The sequence below is a fragment of the Ranitomeya imitator genome, chromosome 1 (genome assembly GCF_032444005.1).
Source record: "Ranitomeya imitator isolate aRanImi1 chromosome 1, aRanImi1.pri, whole genome shotgun sequence".
NCBI lineage: Eukaryota > Metazoa > Chordata > Amphibia > Anura > Dendrobatidae > Ranitomeya > Ranitomeya imitator.
In genome coordinates this window covers 620427813-620434285 of record NC_091282.1, presented here as the reverse complement: position 1 = coordinate 620434285, position 6473 = coordinate 620427813, and positions in this window count along the sequence as shown.

Here is a 6473-nt window from a genome sequence, read left to right as displayed (position 1 = left end):
ATCTCACAATCGGACAATCTCTACAGCTATAGAGCGTACATAGAGACCCTTTTAAATTACAGCTCGCAGACGCTGTCATCACAATTTACAGCCGGTTTGTTCTATAAAGACACTGCGGGCCATCACAATGACAGGCGCTTGGATGGCGCAAATGCTGGGTTTATCAAAAGAGCCAGTGCAGCTTCTCGCTCAAAGCCGATCGACCTCTTGGGGCCCATTTTTGGGGATATATTTAACCAACCAAAGTTAATATTGAATGGCCTTGACCTTAAGGTTAAGCTATCAAGAAATAAGGATACTTTCTGCCTCAAGTCCGCAGAAGCCGAGCCGCTGAAGGTGCAAATCTCGCAGGCGGCTCTCTATGTGAAAAGAGTGCAGGTATCTCCGGCTGTCCGAATCAGTCACAGCCAGGCCCTCCTATCCGCAACAGCCAAGTACGCTATTGACCGAACATGCCTGAAAGTGTACAGCATCGCCGCAGGGACACGGATCACGAACCACGAGAACCTCTTCCTAGGACAGATACTAAAAACTGTTATATTGGGGTTTGTAGATAATGAGGCCTTCAGCGGTTCTTATACAAAAAACCCACTGGACTTTCACCACTACCACGTCAACCACGTGGCATTATATCTGGATGGCCAGCAGATACCCGCGAGACCTTATAATCCTAATTTTAATGATGATTTAGCCATCAGAGAGTATATGGCACTTGCCCATATATCTGGCAAGCAAAAGGCTGATTGTGCCATGGCGATAGATCGTGAAGAATTTATGGCAGGATTCACGCTATTTGCTTTTGATTTATCGCCTGATCAAGAGCCTGGAGGCCATTTCTTGCTCGTTAAAACAGGTAACCTGCGTGCTGAAGTCCGCTTTGCGCTGGCGACACCCCACACGATAAATATGATTGTTTTTGCAGTCAAGCACACCATTCTGGAAATTAATAATAGGCGAGAGATCTTGTACGATTTTAATTAAGTAACGATGGACAGTCTGCAGCTTACAGCGGTAGTACGGGCCGATAATTATACAGACCGCATATTCGCCGGTGTGTTTCCGTGTGATTTGCTTCCGGAAGAAAGAGTGACTCAGAGACCCGCGGCATATATCGTGAATACAGACCCGGTGAATCAAGCTGGACGCCACTGGGTATTAATCGTACTCTGCGATGATAAGACGGGCATATTTTTTGATAGTTACGGTTTCGTGCGGACAATATTATCTTTCCACGCGATTTTGTGACATTCCTGAACAAGAATTGTGACTCTTATTGTTACCAGAATGCGCAAATCCAGGATTTGTATAGTAGTGTTTGTGGCCATTATTGCATATATGTATTACACCATTTAGCGCGAGGGTTATCATTCAAGAAGGTTTTACAGTGCTTCACTTCTGACTTGCAGAATAATGATAGAATCGTACCAGATTTTATGTCATCAAAATTTTCAAGCTTAAACCGTTGTTCAGACCATCGTTATCAGATTTAGCAAAGATGCACTTGTCAGCATTATGCTGTTAGCTAACTAAGCTATCATGCTGTTAGCTAACTAAGCTAGAATGTATTTTTTATCTTTGTGCACATGTGCTTGTGGCTATCTTATCAGTTAACCACACCGGGCGTGGCTATTTTATCTGTTAATCACACCGGGTCACGTAGCTGGCTATCACAACTAACACGGCCCCTGGACACGCTGGAAAATTATGCTGACACTGATTCAGGAAGCCTCTTCAGCGCCCCTGAGCAGCCCCTGTAACAGGCATTGGGATAGCATTTTAATTATTAAGGATCGTATTTTTATTACACACAGCCCTGCTGAATGTTATTGTATATCATGCTGTAATTCACATATAGTGTATTGTGTCTGATACATGCTTTAATAAAGGCTTTTAAAACTCATACAATGACTGTCTTTTTTCATAATATTGAGTGCACTCTCATATAATGTAGGCGTGATGTTGAAATTGAGAAACTGTGTGTGTATATGCTGAGCATTATGGTTTGTCGGCAGAAAGAATACAGCTTAGGCTGGTTTCACACTTGCGTTTTTGAACGCATGCGTTTTTTAAAAAAAAACGCATGGTGCAAAAATGCATGTAAACGCTGCGTTTTTTTGATGCACGCATTTAACGCATGCGTCAAAAAAACGCAGCGTTTACACGCGTTTACATGCGTTTTTGCATGCGTTTGCGTTTTTTTGAGCATTTTCCAAAAAAAACAATCCCCCTTCCCCCCCCTCTTTTTGAATAGTTGAATACCATGCAGTTTTTCTGCGAGATCTCCATTGGGAATATCACAGGGTTCGCTCTATACTAGCACACTGATTTTAGGGCCTTATGATCTCCTCAAGTCCTAATAGGCCTTATTTGGGGCTTTGTGCAATTGGGATACATTCTTATGTTACAATATTTTGATAGTATGATATATAATAATAAAACTGTTTACATGCTTTGTCTAATTTATTATGTTATTCCTGGTCCCTGAATTCTTTTGTGCTGTATGATATGAATGGTGGTCTGCCCCCGGGGGTGAGTGGTGATATGGTGTGTCTGTCTGCCGTATGGGTGTCAGAGTATGGTGATATGATTGCTCATATGCACCTTTGGTGGACCTTATTTTTGTGGCCCTCTTTTTGTTAAGCCCCTCGGTTGGCCACTATCATATGGCTTTATACATTCTGACCGTCGATTTGGTGGCTTTCCCTGCACTAAGGGTGGTTTCACCTACAGTCCGGGCATTATGGAGGGGGTTTTGCGCCTATTTTATTTATTTATTTATTTATTCAGTTAGGCGCATTCTGCAGTGCCTTCTATGCAGCACACAAATGGGGTCTTCTAGGGTGCACTCTGCCATATCATGACGGCAGCACATATGTGGGATTTGGCATTGCGCCACCTATCGGGGTGGGCCCGGTTTTTGGGATGGCGTACATTTATTTGAGTCCACCTAGCGTACTGTGGCGATCTTGTCTCTTTGCACCCTACATGGCTGGGTCTGTTCTGCGGCGGCCAGATACATGGCGGTGATCTTGGAGCGTCGCTCCTTCAGGCAGGCAGATCGCGCCTGCGCACTGTCTATTCCGATGGGGAGGCGTGTCGGTTCTGCGTCTCTGCCTCTCTGGCTGTGGGCGTTCCTCCTAAGCGCCGTGCTTCCGGTTTCGCCGGCACTTTGCTCACCGGCTTCATATCAGGTGGGTTGTATGTACACTATTTAAGCAGGGGGCATTTGGCAGACAATACCTTCCCCTGACGAAGCCCTCTTTAGCAGGGCGATACGCGTTGGGCTGTATCTTTCTGGTCCACACGGGTCTGCACTTGGGGACGGTCTGTCTCCCCCTCTCGCTTTGGCTACGTGGGTATGTTATACTTTGCTGCCTTATTAGGGGCATGAGGTGCCTCTGGGCCTTATGATGTTTTTCCAACATTGCATCTTGAGCCATTATAGCAGGGTGGTTTTTTCCTGCAAGTGGCTTTCTTAAGGGTTACTCCCTAGGTTCGGTAGGTGCTTCTGTCTGCTATTAGGCTGTGCAGATTTGCCCATTCTTTGCATTTAGCTCCATGAGCCAGAGGGTTACTTCTATTATTATATATATTGTGGTTTGCAGACTGTTATTATGGCTATACGGACTGTATATGTTATTTCTACAGGTGGACCATATGTATTCAGTACCGTTGTTTTTAATTATGTTTTATGTTTTTGAAGTTGTTGTTTGTCAATAAAATTCCTGTGTTTATTATTTCATGATTGTTCTTTATTAGCCCTGGGTGTGCATGCTATTGAGCAGCTTCTTTTTCTTTTGGTTTTAGTTTCAGTAGTTTGGCTGCTTGTTTGCACCCCGATAGGCACTCTATATTTCTTGGTACTAGTAGTGCGCTCTATCCTTTGTATTTCGTCCTATCTTTTTCCTCTCTAAACAAAGGTTGACCAAAGATGGGCAGTAGATATGTATATCATATTTTGTAATCCAAAACCAGGAGTGGGTAATAGATGATGAGGTAATAGTATTGTTGCACTCCCTATTTTGGTTTACAAATAATGATATAAAACACAGGCCGCATACTTATAATAATGGAAAAATATGTTGATTTATTGGTAATCTTCTTGACATCATTGCGTCAAGACTGTCACGCTCTCTATACCCATCAAGTCAATTGTAAGAAATAATGAATTCATGATAAACATATACATGCTCATGAATTCACAATTTCTTACACCTGGCCAGGTGAGTATAGATATGTAGCGTGTGACAACCATTGTCCCATCAGTTTGACAACCATTGTCACATAATGTGCTATATAAATAAGAGAATATGGTGAATATACAAGGCAGTAATCAACTAAATAGGTCAGGTGTCTATTTCGACATCTGACCGGTTAAGTTGAGTACTGAACTTGATTTACACCATTTTCTCTTTGTACAGTGACACTACACTAGGTACAATAATAAGAGTATGGAAAAAACTAATATTTTTTTGGCCAACTCATATCTGTATACTGAAGAAACACATATAGATGTAGTCTTGTATTTTATACTACTGGAGATATGTTTTGGCCAAAAGAATAAGTGTGTGTGTGGCGAAGTTTATTGGTGTGTATTGAGAGCGGTGAAAGACACAATAAACCAAGCATAATTGTTGCAAATAAACTTTTTTTTTATTGAGTTTTAACAACCAAATTTATTTTTTGGTACCGCGACGGGTTGTACCGCGACGGCTTGGTGTAGAGTGACGTAACCGGGGGGTGTTGAGAACTGAAGCCTGGCTCACCGTGGAGGAGGCAGAGATGGCAGGAGAAGGGGCAATAAAACTGGAAGGGTCTGGAAGTTCGGGGATGGGGCTTAAAACATGAGGGGCTTGAGACACACTGGAAGGGTGAGACACAACAGACGATACAGACACATCTGTAGGTGATGGGGGAGGAATAAATCAGAGTTTTTTGTTTTTTTTGTGTGTTTTGGGGGTTTTACTTTGGGTTTTTTTTGTAGGGGGATTTCGTCTTTGGCTAATTGGATGTTGAGTGTTGGCGGGAGACACGTCAGGATCCGGCTCCACAATAACACAGTCCGTCTCCATTGTGGAGCGCTCGGCAAAGTCAGAGTCCAACTGCATCGTTGGGGGGGGGGAAAATAAGCCCATACCAGGGTCCTGGTGCCTCGTTGGGGGGGGAACATAAAACCCTCCCAGGTTCCTGGTGCATCGTTGGGGGGGAACATAAGCCCATACCAGGGTCCTGGTGCATCCTTGGGGGGGGGACCTAAACCCCTCCCAGGGTCCTGCTGTATTGCTGGTGGGGGGGAACATAAAGCCCTGGCAGGGTCCTGCTGCATCGGGGTGGGTCCTGCCCGGAAAGCCATGGCTTGGTCCTGCTGCATCGTGGGGGGGCCGGTGCGATACGCCATGCCTGGGTCCTGCTGCATGGGGGGGGCGTCCTATACGCCTGGCCTGGGTCCTGCTGCATCGGGGGGTGTCCTGCCCGGAAAGCAATGCCTCGGTCCTGCTGCATCGGGGGGGGGGGGCCGGTCCGATATGCCATGCCTGGGTCCTGCTGCATCGGGAGGGGGCCGGGCCGATAAGCCACGCCAGGGTCCTGCGTCATCGTGGTGTCAGCGGAGGAGGTCCAAGCCGGAGCAGCGGTTGTCACGGTGGTGGCGGTGGGATGTCCAACAGCACTCGTCATCGTGTTGGCGCTGTAGTGGAGTACACCTGTGGAGGGAATAGAGGTGGCTGTGCAGTGGTATGCAGCAGAGGTAGGAATGGTGGTTAATCATGACAGTGACGGCACAGTTGGACATGCCGCCACATTACGACTCTCACTCTGCTGGATAGCCTGCACAAAAGTAACATTGTAGGCCTGCATCACACTCAGCTGGAGATCAGGGCTAAGGTGTTCCGACATGCCCTGTTGTATTTGATTAAAAAAATGATGAGCTGGCTTCTGGAGGTCGGCTTTAACTTGATCAACGCTTTTGGCGACATCCTGGATGCGGCAAGGTAAGAGATTATGGGACACATCCATTCTGTCACCTAAAGCCTTGATTGCTTCGCGTAAAACCGAGCTCAAGTGCAAAAACTCGGGCATGGCGGACCTATCCGAAGCCCTCTGTCGCTGCCGGGATGAGCCCGCAAAAATGGGTACAGTGAAAGAGGACTGCGAAAGGGGAAGACCTGATAGGCCAGCCCCCTGGTCTCCAGTGAGTGTGGAAGACCCACCTGCTTTTGCGCTGCTGGATGGCTGGGACGGGTCCGTGGCTGCCGGCTGAAGGACCGCTCCAGAACCTGTTGCGACAGTCGTGCAGTGTGTGCTGTGAAAAAAGAACACAGAAAATTAATACCAAAATATAACAAGACGGTACATCCTGTGGAATTTAAAATTACAGATTATGTCAATGCAATACAACCGGAAGCATGTGAGAAATACTTACGTTCTCATGAGAAGGACCGGTCTTAAAAAGGCCAGCACACGGTGGTATTTGT